Source organism: Benincasa hispida, chromosome 11 (assembly GCF_027475165.1).
Source record: "Benincasa hispida cultivar pf3 chromosome 11, pf3_genome.v1.1, whole genome shotgun sequence".
In the NCBI taxonomy this organism is placed as follows: Eukaryota; Viridiplantae; Streptophyta; class Magnoliopsida; order Cucurbitales; family Cucurbitaceae; genus Benincasa; species Benincasa hispida.
Window position 1 is genome coordinate 24,276,959 of NC_143488.1, and position 15,130 is coordinate 24,292,088.

Sequence of the window (15,130 nt, forward strand, 5' to 3'; positions counted from 1 at the left end):
AACTTTTGTTGAAGGACCAACTTAATCAATGAGTTTTGTTGATTTATCTGTAGATTCTCTGGACATTTCATTTAATACCAATTTACTGCGAGATTGATGATTTCTTATGTGGTCTTCCTTTAAAAATGTAGCATTTGTTGATACAAATATTTTGTCTTCTTGAGGATCATAAAATAGACCACCTTTTGTTTCTTTAAGGTATCCTACAAATGGACATACTTTTGAACGTCGTTCCAATTTCTTAGGATTTTGCACCAACACATGTGTCAGGCATCCCCAGATTTTGAATTGACGTAAACTACCTTTACGTCTTCTCCATAGCTCGTAAGGTGTTTCTGAAATACTTTTTGAAGGAACCATGTTCAAAATGTATACGTCAGTTTGCACTGCATACCTCTAAAAGGACTGAGGTAACTGGGCATAACTCATCATTAAATGAACCATGTCTAACGAGGTTTGATTTCTCCTTTCTGCTGCACCGTTTTTTTATGGTGTACTAAAGCAATGAGCTGAGATTGAATTCTATGTTTTACTAAATAGTTCTGGAATTGTAAATCCATATACTCGTCACCTTGATCTGATCGAAGGGTTTTAATTTTTTTACTTAATAAATTTTCAACATCTCTCTTATACTCTTTGAACTTTTTAAGATTTTTAGACTTATGATGCATTAGGTAAATATAGCCATATCTGAAGTAATCATCAATAAAACTAATGAAATACTCAGATCCTCATTGAGCTTTAACATTCATTGGACTACAAAGATCTGAATGTATCAGTTTTAGAGGTTCGTTGGCTCTAAAACCTTTTGTTGAAAAAGTTCTTTTAGTCATTTTTTCCTCAAGGCATGATTCACATGGAGATAAAGATTTGTCTTCTAACTGATTTAGATGTCCATTCTTTACCAATCTCTCAATCCTATTAAGATTTAAGTGTCCAAGTCTTAAGTGCCAAAGATAGGTGTTAGGAGAAATCTTTCGTTTCTTATTTTGAGATTCGACTGTTTTAAACATCTCTATGTTAAAAATGGTTTTTTCCTCAGTTGGTTTTAACACATACAAGTTATTTTCAAGTTTAGTAGAACATATTTGAACATCTATTGAACTAATGAGCACTTCATTTACATCAAAAGTAATTTTGTACATATGTTATAATAAACAAGAGACAGAGATTAAGTTCCTTTTCATCTTAAGTACATGATATACATTTTCTAACAAAATGTAAGATTCTTAAAAAAAAAAAATAACTTGATATCTCCCACTGCTTCAGTCGAAATGACTTCACTTGTTCCCACCTTGAAAGTCATCTCATTTTCCATCAGCTACCTCCAGGAACTAGTTTCCTGAATGAAAGTGCAAATATGCTTAGCAGCACCTAAATCTAGTATTCAGGTCAAATGAAAACTTTCCACTAAACATGTTTCTTTTACAAGTAAATCAGATTTACCTTGGTTTTCCTTCTCAACTTTCTTTTCTGTAAGATATTTTGGGCAATTACGTTTCCAATGCCCATCTTCATTACAATGGAAACATTTTTTTTTTTTTTTTTGCAACTTTTGTCTTTATCTTTTTAGTAGAAGCCTTCTTCTTCTATTTTCCCTTCTTCTTCATTTGGATTTTTTTATCCTTTGAAGGACTAGACTTCTTTTCTAAAGGTTTTATGCCCGATGTAGATCTCTTCATATTTTGGGTAACAACATTTTCTTCCTCTTCTTTATTTTTCACTAAAAATTGATAAGTCTGGAGTTCATTTAAGACAGTTGTCAAATTGAAATCAATCTTTCGTCTCGTTAATGACACCGCCATTCGCTTCTGCAATATTAAAGTGGACCATCATGTCCAGGACGTGTTCTCTAACAAAGGTCCCTTCCTTCATGCAGGAATTGTAGACATATTTTATAGCATCGTGTCATATTGATGAGGACGATTGTTCGAACATCCGTTGTAACGACTCCATGATCTCTCTAGCAGTGATCATAGTTTCATGCTTTTTAGTAAGCACATCAGTTATGCTTGCTAAAATGTAAGCTTTGATTTTTTCATTAGCCCTGATCCACCTATCATAGGCATTTCAAACACTTCGGTTTTTATTTGAACTAGGAAGAGGAGGACATTCCTCCGTTAAAATGAATCTCAAGTCATCAACAACTAGTATTGTATTTATGTTTGATTTTCAATTCGAATAACCCTCACCATTGAACTGATCGGAAGCTACAAGTTGAATTATCGAGTTTCACATATTGAAACATAAAAAATTCTATCAGAGAAATGCATTTAAATCCAATTTTAGCAAAAGTACTGAAGTATCTAAATTTCTTTATTTATTTGCAATGATACTTAAGTGAGTCAGAATAGGTGCTACCGAGGGGTAGTCATACTCCTTCACTAAAGCAAGACATTCTTGACTAAATACTAACTTCAAAATAACCCTTTATTCTATTTAGTTATTTAGTTACCATTTTCGGTCAATAACTTACTAACTCTTAGTAACTCTTGTAAGTGTGACCCTCAATTTTCAGATTTCATAGAACAATATGAACAAGCTCCCGAATTGGAAGACAATGTTCAAGACGAAACTAAGAAACTTTATTCATTTATGAAGTTTGAGTTGTTCTGAATCCTATGTTACAACTCTTCGAGGGGATAGTCGTGAAAAACAACTAGTTAATGTCGCCTAAAAGCGACGCAACATAAGAATCTCATGGTTCAAACTAATGGAAAAGACAGTAGGATATGCTGACACATTTCCTACACCCACTTACTATGAACTACTTCCCCTATTCACCTTGTTATTAACACATGTAAATACTTTCCGAATGAAGCAGTCACAGTAAAAGCAACACGAAGCCGAGTATGGATCTCACGGTGTGAACTCTTAAGGATGTGAGAGCTAAAAATAAATATATCATCTAATGAAGTGTTCTAATTGTTTGGATATATTCTTTTACTTAGGTATATTCCGGCTAAAAACAATCCTAAATCTAAGTGGGCTAAAAACAATCCTAAATCTAAGTGGTTTATCCAAGTATAACGATTATATTTTGATTTTAACCTACAATGTCTAAGTGATAAAACCATTTTATTACCTTACACTACTCACGCATGCTCATAAAACCGGGTTAACAATGCACAATAATTCGAATATAATCCCTAGGTAGCAGGTGTTTCGTAAACCGTCAACTTAAATTACCCTAGCCTTAGACAGGATTATAGACTGATTTGAGTTTGTAACCAAAGTTGTACAAGATAACGACCTATTTTAACTATTAAAACAAGGTGTTATTTGTTAACCCTAAGAGAGCATGTTGCTTATCTTTGTTATAGACTTTAAATTTCTAATCCATTTTATAACTCTTATAAAACTATAGACATGCTATAACATACATCAAACATTTCAAACTTTAATATAACAATATTTTGAACTTGTGAAACCCTATACATGCATATATATTATAACTATTTATGACATAATTTTAATGCATGAAACATGCTTTCCTATGGTGGGATTTTTAAGTCTACATGGCATACAATATGCACATACAAGATTTAATTTAATTACAACATATATCACATGCATAAATAATTAAACAAACACTAATAGTGGGCCAGTTTTGGCATCCTAGGCAAGCAAAAAAGTAATTATTAAAAAAAAAATCCAAAAACAGCTTCAAAAACTTCTGGACCACTCAAACTGACCCGAATCACTCAAACCAGATCTCCAAAGCTTCAAAAAGTGTTGAACTGGACCAAGAATGGTTGAATCAAAACTCCAACCAGTTGAACAGGTCGAATCAGACCAACCCTACGAACCAGCTCCTCGCACGCGCGTGTTTCTACGCTTTAGGATGAACAGTGTTGCAACGCTCTAAGCATAGTGTTGCGACGCTGTGAAGGCAGTAGCTCACCTTCAGTTTTCTACAGTTGTCCTTGCTTGATTTTTTCTTCAATTACAACCTAATCACAACTCTATAGTCTCTAACAAATTTATAGACCCTTAAACACACATTGAGGCCCATCAACTCAGAGCCAATTACAATAATTACAACATAAATGAAGAGTAATCTAATGCCAAAATTGAAAAGACACCATATTAGCAACCATTTCATGCATCTTAAGAAATTCACCCACCATACTCAAACTAACGTTAATTGAGTGCTTAAATCATGCTCTGATACCAATTGATGGAGTAAACATGCATAATACAGAAGCAAAATGAATCATTAAGCACTCTAATTTCATTAATTTTAGTAACAAGCATGCAAATTCAAAGTTTCCAATAGTAGGGTTTTGGTTTGAATACCTTTGATGATTTCCACTTGTTCCTTGTAATCTCCATGAAATTGACCTTCAATTCCTGTAGTAGACCACCAAGAAAGTCTTTTCTACTACACTCAGACCTTTGATTGAGTGGTAGAACTCCAATTGTGAGGGTATTTTAGATTGGATTGGAGGATTTGCCAGAAAATCAAATTTTCAGCAGAAATTCAGTAATTGATCTTTAATCTCCCTTCAAATCCCACTGAAATCTTAAGTATTTAAACAAATTAACCATGCAAAACTAATTAATTAACTATATGACACTTCAAATAGCACTAGATTAATGGGCTAGGTGTTTAAAATTTGAAAAATGCACTATAGATTTGATTTTGGGATAAATCCACTAAAAAAATCAAAATTTCAATTTCAATTTTATTTTATTTAATTCTTTAACATAATTAAATTAAATACAATATAAATTCAATTTCTAAAATTGAATTTTAAAATTGAAATTGATTTAATTAAATAATTAATTAATAATAATTTAATAACAAATATTAAATTAAGAAAACACAATCCAAACGCGAATCCTTATTCATGTAATCAATATTTAAATACATTGAACTAAATACATTTAATTTCAATAAATTTAAACGTTAATTATATCAAATTTAACTACCCAAACCTAATTCGAATTTGAACATTTCAAATTTACTCAATGTTCTAATCTAAGCTTTAATCCTTTTATGAGCTAGTAGAGGGACTTAATGGATCTACAGATCATGAGCTCCAACGATTTGAGATTAATTGGCTAAACTCTTTAAATCGAATTAATTAATATTCGTTAACTACCGAGACATACCACTATAGCTCAGTAGTTGCACTTTCTTCACTATAGATATATTTTTGTCCACTTGATTTAACCATAATAAATAAGTCGGTCCTTCATAGGTCGTTTGTATTTATAGCTAGGTCAAAATTACTGTTTTACCCTTGTAATACATCTTGCTTCTTAAGTCTCCACTGATCCTCTATTGAATAATTGGTTTATGGTCCAACCAATAACTAAATCCCTCTCTACCATGAGAGGACGGGGCCCCTTTGTTCAAGACCAGGAGTCAGTACTTAAGGGAACAACCTATCTGCTAACCTTAACACAGGTAGGAGTAAATTTCGTCGTGCACGACTATATCTCCAACTATTTATCCGGTCTTATCCCTAAAATGGGAGGCTTATTGAGCGGTGATGTTGAACCACTCTTACCTATGTAGAATAAAGGATAATTATGAATAAACATGAGTTCATAGTTAGCTCAAGATTAAGATCAAGTTACCTTAGGTCATTAATTTGAAATAGTCAGTTTTAATAGTAAACGGTCGTTATAAAGAAAAGTGGCTATTTCGCAGTCCGGTCTTATGTAAACATCTTTTGCATAGGATGCTCCCACTTGCATGTCTCTACATGAATGACTTTTGGATCACATCGTTTGTATCAATATACAAAGAAGGTCTCATCCTATAGTATTCCCAAGATAAGATACCCAACCCTTATCCATATACTTATAGACTATTTTGGCTATGTACTTAAAAACCTTATCTTCTTTTTATGTCTCTATATAAAGTTCAAGTATTCATATTATAGCCATGAGTTTGTTTATTGGATTTATGAATAAATGCAATTCAATAACACTTTTATTGAATGAAGTCTCAATAATACATTTTTTTTTTAAATAGAATATGTTTAATGTTTACAAACTGCGAGTTTTAGGACATTTCCAACATAAACAATATGAACCATATTATTCATGTAGAGACATATGAGTGGGAGTATCCTGTATAAAAGAGTTTATATATAGAATAGACCACGAAATAATTAGATTCTCCTTATAACACTGTTACTTGAAGAAACTAATATTTCATTAGGATAACCATAGGAGAATTGACCTTTAATCCTAAGTGAGTTCTGAACTTCTGTTTATGATGATAGTACTTTGATCTGTATCGATGAGAGTGACAACGATAGCCAACTCAATAGGATGACCATATTGTTGATCTATGTCGATGAGAGTGACCACAAACTGCCGAAACTGAACCTCTAGAGCTTCAAAAGTTACTGAACCAAACCAAACCGGGTTGAACCAGAGTAGAAGAAGCCAGACTGGTCAAACCGGTCACCTCCCGCGTGAACCAGCTCCAATGCACGTATTTCTGGGCTGTGATGAGTAGCGTCGTGACGCTCATCGCAGCATTGCAATATTGTTCATAAAAATGCCCGTGGCGTTGCACCGCTCGATGAACAGCATTGCAACGCTTGCAAATAGAAGCTTCAATTCCAGTTTTGTTGCTCGACCTTGCTTGCTTCAAACTTCAAATTACAATCTAATTTTGACTCTATTGACTCTAAATAAATTACAGACTCTAGAGCATACATAGAAGCTTATCAATCAAGAGCCCTTACAAATTTAACTTAGGAATCAAAGAGAAATCTAATGCCAAATCTGATTAAAACACCATATCAGTCCCAAACATGCAATCATAGAAATTGACCCACTAAACTCAAATTAACGTTAATTGAATGCTTAAATCACACTCTGATACTAATCGATAGGAAAAAGAAGCAAGTAACGGAAGAAATCAGAATCAATAAGCGCTCTAATTACATTTAATCGGAGTTCTAAAAGCAGCAAAGACATATTTTACAGAATAAGATTTCAAACAACACATACCTTTGAAGAATTCCTCCAATCAAGCTGCTCTTCACATAATTTCAGCTCCGAATCTACAGTGAACCCCTAAGAAATCTTCTCTACCATTTTCAACCTTGAATTTAAGTGGTAGAACTGAAAAGGGGAGTGAATTTGTGAAGGAAATCAAGTGGGTTTTACGTGAAGAAGAGCTTTTGTGCAGAAACTTACTTTTAGCAACTCCAATTCCCAAATTTGAGAAAATTGAAGTGGTTTTAATCTTCTTCTACATGCAGATACTAAAGAAGAATCCAATTGACACTTCAATTGGATTAATTTAATGGGATAGGTGGAAGTATGGAGGTTAATCCACCTCCTACTTCAAAATTGTGGAAAACTTCACTATCCTTTTAATTTCTAATTTTTTATTTTATTTAATTTAAAATTAAATAAAATTAAATATTCAATTTCTAAAATTGATTTTGAATTTTTAAAATTAATTTGATTTTAATTAATTAAACAAATATTAAATTAATCACACAACTAATTTTAAACATGAATCCTATTCATGTGATTAATATTTAAATCAATATTTAAATATTATAAACTTTCCAATTTCGTTTAATTTCGATAAATTAAATGTTAATTAATTATATCAAATATAATTATACAGATCCTAATTTGAATTTGAACTATTCAAATTCAAACCCTAAATTCAATTGAACACTTCAAATTGAAATCATTCCAAATTCACTTAATTTACTAATTCAAGGTGTTCATGTTTTACAAGCTAGTAGAGGAACCTTATGGACCTACAGATCATGAGCTGCAACGATTTGAGATTAATTGGCTAAAACTCTTTAGACTGAATTAATCAATATTCGTTAACTATCGAGTCACACCACTATAGCTCGATAGTTGCACTCTTCTCACTATAGATATATTTTTGTCCACTTGATTTAACTATAATCAGTAATTCGACCCTACACAGGTTGTTCGTAATAACGGTTGGGTCAATATATTGTTTTACCCCCAAAATTACATCCTGCTCCTTAAGTTCCACTGATCCTCTAATGAACAATTGGTTTGTGATCTAATCACTAAATCAGATCCCACTCGAGCCAATGAGAGGGTGGAGCCCCTTATTCAAGACCTGGATTCAACACTTAAGAGAACAACCTTCCTCCTATCCCTAAATCGAGTAGGCATGAATTCCATGTCCCTAGCTATCTACGTGGTCTTACCCCTAAAATTGGAGACTTATTTAGCCGACACTATTAAGCCAACCCTCACTTATGAAAATCTAAGTATAATCCCAAATAAATAGGGGTTCATAGTTAGCTCAGGATTAAGATCGAATTACCTAGGTCATCTAAGCAAAATAATTAGTCTTAAACAGTAAACAATGTTATAAAGTAAGAGTGACTTTTTTCTTGGTCCGATCTTACGCAAACTCATTGCATAAGACAACCTTACTCCTCATGTCAATACATGAACGAATCAGGATCACTTCGTTTGTAGCACCTTACAACAAATTGTAACAACTACAGAGTGGGCTGCATCCGATAGTGTTACCAGAATAAGGCAACCAACCTTATTCGTATACTATAGACCGTTTTGACTATTTACTCGAACTGGATCCATCTTTATGTCTCTACATAAAGTTCAAGTATTCATATAATAATCATGGATCTTAATTTATTGGATTTAGTATTTATAAGTGCAATTTACAAATTCAATAACAACTTTATTGAAGAAATGTTGAATAACATCTTTATTGATAATAGAATAAGTTTAACTTTACAAACTGTGAGTTTTAGGACATACAACCCAACAACCTTAACCTCTTACTGGCCTGAGAGGTGTTAGTTTATAGTTGGACTATAAACATTTTGTTCATTAGAGGAATTTATGGTACTTATGGAATTAGATATAATTGTAGGGGAAAACGGTATTTTGACCCAGTTATAGTTATGAGCATTTGTGAATGATCATCACTCTATTGATTGGTTATATCCATGGACATGAAAATATATCTACAGTGTGAAGAGTGCAACTATTGGTCTTTAGTGGAGTGATCGATAGTTAATGAATATTGATTAATTTGATTAAAGAAGTTTAACCAATCAATTTATTATCATTGGAGCTTCTAATTTGTAGGTCCATAAGGTCCCCTTGTTAGCTCACTAAAGGATAGTAATGAGGAATGATTTAAATTGTTCAAATCAAATGAAGAAATTTTATATTAATGAGATTAATATATAATGGTTGGATATGATCTATAATCCAAATCATGTAAGAGACATATATTTGAATAAGATTCAAATATTAGATTTGTATGAATTGGATTAATAAAAAGATGTATATATATAAATATGTGACATTTATATGTTAATTAGCTCCATATTAAATATGATTTAATATAGAAAAATTATTTCAAATGGTAAAACTATTGAAAATATTTACAAGATGTAGCAAAATTTTAGAACTATCAATGATCAACGTTAATAGACACTGATAGAATTCTATCAGTGTCTATCAATGTCACTGATAGACATTGTTTACAAAATATAACAATTTTAGAACTATCAATGATAGATGCTGATAGACATTGATAGTTCTACCAGTGTAATAGACACTGTTTACAAAATATAACAATTTTAGAACTATCAATGATAGATGTTGATAGACATTGATGGTTCTATCAGTGTCTATCAGCATCTATCATTGATAGTTCTAAAATTTTGTTATATTTTGTAAATATTTTGATTCATTTTTCTATATTTAAGAACAACCCTTTAATATAGTTATTTAATTGACTAATTAATGGTTAGTTAATTGATTAAGAAATGATAGAGATTTAAGGTTAGTATAAATATATGATATTTATGATAGTTAATTAAATGTATATTAAATAGGATTTAATATATGGTTATTTAATTAATGTGTCAATTAATTAAATAAGGTTTATTTAATCAATTAGCACTAAGGGCATAAAGGAAAATTCTTGGAGACAGGATTAACTCTTCTCTATATAATATATCCTTATAGCCCATTTAGGGAAAAAAAAAAGTTTCTATTACACAAAAACCTAACCTCTAAGTCTTCACCTTCTCTCTAACTTCTCTCTATAAATTCTCTACCATTTTCCTCAAAAAAATTTTGAGATCACTCTTCCAAGTTCTTTGGAATCCTAGAGAATAGAAAGGTAATTTTGTTAGTGGCATCCTTCTTGGAGAAGTTTGAGATCGTTGATAACAGTAGAAGAGGAAAGCTAGAGGAATCAACAAAGGTGAGTTTTGATTTATTCTCTTTTTCTTGTTTTCTAGCACGCTTATATTTTTGTTTGAATGTTTATCCTACAGATGCATGTTTTATTGTACTGTTTTTGTTTCCATAAGAAATGAATGTCTAAATGTAATGCGTTCACACGCTTCTGTGAGAATTCGATTTCTTTAATTTTAAAGCTTCAAATCCTTAAGTTAGTTAGTTAAGAGGTTGTTTATAAGTTTTATGAAAGAAATTTGGAGTGAATTGGTTTAGAATTGATGAAATTGGAGTTGGAATTGTGTGAGTGTGTTGCTATCAAGAAATCAGGGGGGTCAACTTTTGGGATTTGTGCCCTAAAGCCTTGTAATTTATTAGGGTTAATTTAATTGTTAATTAAGCAATACTAATTTATCCATTAACCAGAAAAATCCAAGGTTATTGCATGAAGTCTTGAACATGTATGTAGTTGGCATACGAGTGGATTATGTTCAAGAAATAACCTAAGGGTCTATAGTTTATGGATAAGGTTGGGTGCCTTATCCTGGTAACACTATGGATACAACTCACTTTGTAATAGTTATAAATGATTTGAGCCAAACCGTTCATATGAAGACATGTGAGTGGAGGTACCCTATACAAAAAGTTTGTATAAGATCGGGCTGTGAAATTTTTAATCTCTCTTTGTAAATCCGTTCATTGATGAGATTAATATTTCATAGGATGATCATGTGCGACTCGATTTTAATTCTGAGTGATTTATGAACTCTTGTCTGTGAAGTCAGTCCTTTGATTTGCACGAGGGAGAATGGCCCAAGTTGTCGACTTAATAATCCTACCATTTTGGGGACTCGACTAAATAGGGAGCTGAGGAACATAACTTCACAAGATAGAATCCGCTCCTTCTCGCATAGGGTAAGTATATGATTAGTTCTATTAAGTGTTGATTTCGAGTCTTAAACAAGAGGCCCCACCCTCTCACTGGCCCAAGAGGGACTTAGTTTATGGTTGGATCATAAACAAATTTTTCATTAAAGGAATCAGTGGTACTTAAGAAAAAGATGTAATTACATGGGTAAAACAGACATTTGACTCAGTTGTAATTATTAACAACTCGTGAAAGATCAACTTTCTTATATTGATTATATTCATGGACACAACTTATCCTACAGTACATAAAAGTTCAACTATGAGTTTGTTGGGGTTGATGCCCTAAATCTCGTAAGGTCCTATAGTTTGTAAACATTATTGAACAAACTCATTATGTATTTAATAAAATATATGTTATTTTATTCATTGTCTATAAATATATGATATTTTAGTTGCATTAACCACAAACCAATAAACTAACATCCAAGGTTGTCTTTGTAACTTAAACATGTATGTAGAGACATACAGGTGGATCATGTTTAAGTGATAACCTAAATGTTCTGTAGTAGATGGATAAGGTTGGGTACCTTATCTTGGTGACACTACGAGTATGACCTGCTTTGTAAGTGTTACAATCGTTGTAAAGTCCTACAAATGATCTGATCCTGATCCTTCATGTATAAACATGCGAGCGATGATATTCTATACAAAGGAGTTTGTATAAGATCGGACCACAAAAGGTTTAGTCTCATTATATAACATCATTCATAATATAGACTTACATTTCACCAGAATGACCATAGGTAACATGACCTGAATTCTGAGTGAGTTGTGAACTCCTGCCTATGAGGGTGGTCATTTGATTTGTATAGGTAAGAGTGGCCAGATCGTCGACTCAACAAGCATTTTGAAGATTCGTCTGATTGGAGTACTAGGAACACAGCTACACAAGACGGAATTCACTCCTTCCCCGAGGCAGGGGTAAGTAGATAAATTGCTCCTTTAAAGGCTGATTTCGGGTCACGAACAATGTGGCACCACACCTTCTCCTTGCCCGAGAGGGGTTTAGTCATAGTTGAACTATGATCTATTGTTCATTAGAGGGATCAGTGATACTTAAGGAGTTAAATGTAACTACATGGACAAAATGGTAATTTGGCCTAGCTGTACTTATGAACAATTTGTGAAGGGTCATCGTACTGTTGATTGGTTATATCGAGTGGATACAGAAATATATCTGTAATGCGAAAAGTGCAGTTGTCGATCTTTAGTAGAGTGTCCGACAGTTAACGGATGGTGAATAATGTAATTAAAGAGTTTAATTAATTATTCATGTATCGTTGGAGGTTCAAGCTACAAATCCATGAGGTCCCCTTGGTAGCTCAATAGGATTAATTGAGAATCAATTTTTGGATTAATTTGAATTGTTCAAATTAATAGAGGGATTTAATCATTTATGATATAATTAAGTTGTTTCAATTATATGTGATATAATTATCATAATGTATTTGATACATTATAGCTTAGTTGGAGGAAATAAATATTTGAATGAGATTCAAATATAGTTTCTATAAATTGCATTCATAGCTGTTAAATTTAATATAAATAATATCTATATTAAATGCCATATAATAGAAAGAAACTTTAGCTTATATTGTATGTGATACAATATTAAAACTATAGGTTATATGTTATATTTGATATAACATATAATTTAATGAACTGTTCGAGTTGTTCGTGAACTGTTCGAGGGAAAACGTGAAGAAAGGTCTTCAAAGGTGAACTTTTCTGAAACCTTTTTCATTAGCATGTTGTAATTTATAATTAAATGCATATCTTTTTTCTTGTTTACAGTGAAACTTTGTATTCAGAAAATAGAATTTGGTCGATCCGCTTCAAGGTTCTCTCCCAAAGAGTTCCTTCAGAGGCTATAGTGGTTTGCCCTGTAGTTAATGAATTAAGATTAGTTTAATTAAAGAGTTTAATCAATTAATCTTGTATCATTGGAGCTTATAATATATAGGTCCATAAGGTCCTCTTAGTAGCTCACCATAGATCAACAAAGACTAACTATGTTGAAAGAAAATTTGAAATGTTCAAATTTATTAGGGAAATATTAATTATATTTGATATAAGTAATTACATGATTTATTATAAAACTTATTTGAATGAGATTCAAATTATTTTATAATATGGAGATTATTTTATTTGAATATGATTCAAATAATTAATTATTTATTTAGATGAGATCCGTATAAATAAATAAGTTATTTAATTTGAATAAGATTCAAATTAAATAGATACGAAGATAATTAATTTATTGGAATAAAATTCAAATAGTTAATTATTTATTTGAATGAGATCCATATAAATAGGTTATTTAATTTAAATAAAAATTGAATCAAATAATTAGAGGGAGAATTAATTACTTTATTTGAATTAGATTCAAATAATTAATCATTTAATTTGGATGAAATTTAAATTAAAGATTTTGCAAGGAGATAAATATTAAATGTGATTTAAATACTTTCAACCATTTAATATAAGATTTTATTTGGGTAGATATTTATTAATATTGGATATTATTAATCATTTAATTTAAGATCTCTACAAAAGGGTTATCCCAATAGGATTAGGAGTAACCCATAGAGTTCTATAACTAAGGCCCTTGGGAGCCCTCATAGAACACACTCTACACTCTTTACAAGAATAATCTCTACGATTACCCTAAAATTCTCCCTCTAATATTTCTCCCAATTTTCTGAAAAAGTTCTAAGAAAAATCTTCCTCTCATTCTCTTTATTCTTTCAAGAAGCGGTTCTCACAAACCGGATCCTTGCCAGAGTCATAGCAAGGAAGATCTTGTGGAATTGGAAGAATTCAAGAAGGAGACAACCAGTTTCAAGATGAGATTTTGCTGCAATTATGGATCGACAAAGATATGTTGCTTAAACTTTTTCTTGCCTACTTGATTTTTAATTGTTTCAAGCAATCAAAGAAAGCGATCACACACTTCCATCGGGATTCAAATCCCTTCATCAACAGGTTGTTGGGCTGAAGAGGCGTCGCTTCACGCGCGCACGTCATGCCCCAATAACACATCTCGGCGTGCATCTACCCTGCCTCCAGCACTCATTTGCACCTAGGAATGGCAAAAAAACCCGCGAAAACTCGATGGAATCCCCGATTTGACGGGGAAATGAGCAAATTGGGTACTCTTCTCAGGTTCCCTGTCGAGGATGAGGAGGAAATCTTCACCCCAACCCTGCCCAAAAATTTATATTTTTTAATTATAATATGATATATATATATATATATATATTTATTTATTTAACCCAACCATATCTATTTTATTCAATATTTATTTGGCACACTTTTATTTTATACTTATTTGACCCAAAACTTAAGACATTGGTTGTTGTATAAGACATTTGAATTTATTTTACTTCAAACTTTTATTCGAACTTTATTTAATATTTGAACTTATATAATTTGACTTGTGAATTTGTAGGATTTTATTTATGGATTTGTGAGCTTGTGAATTTGTAGAATTTGTTTGTCTTATTTTATGGATTTGTTTCTATTAAATTTTGTTTATTTTCTATGACTCAATTTTTTTTTTTAAAAAAAAAACGAAATATATGACATTTAAAAGATAGAAGTAGTAGAGAAAAGAAGAGAGATTTTGAGAGAAGTTGTCACACCCCCTCCCAGATTACTCTCTTAATCTAAAAGAGACTGTGAAAGCAGTAAATATCAATCCTCTTATGGCATCCATTGCCCATCTAGACTTCCATGACCTGCTAAAATAACCCTTGCCATACAAACACAGCATATAACATACCAATATTATGTCCATATTAAACTGAGAACATCAACGGTTCAATACACAAGCATGCATAACATATTTACAATACAAAACTTAGTGGGTCCCTACACTTCCTTACTAGTCCCTAACCATGTACATGATGTTAACATAGACTAAACCAAGGTAGACACCTAAAACTTCTCTTTTGTCTTTTGAGTGGTAGAGCAACATATAGTTATCCTCTTG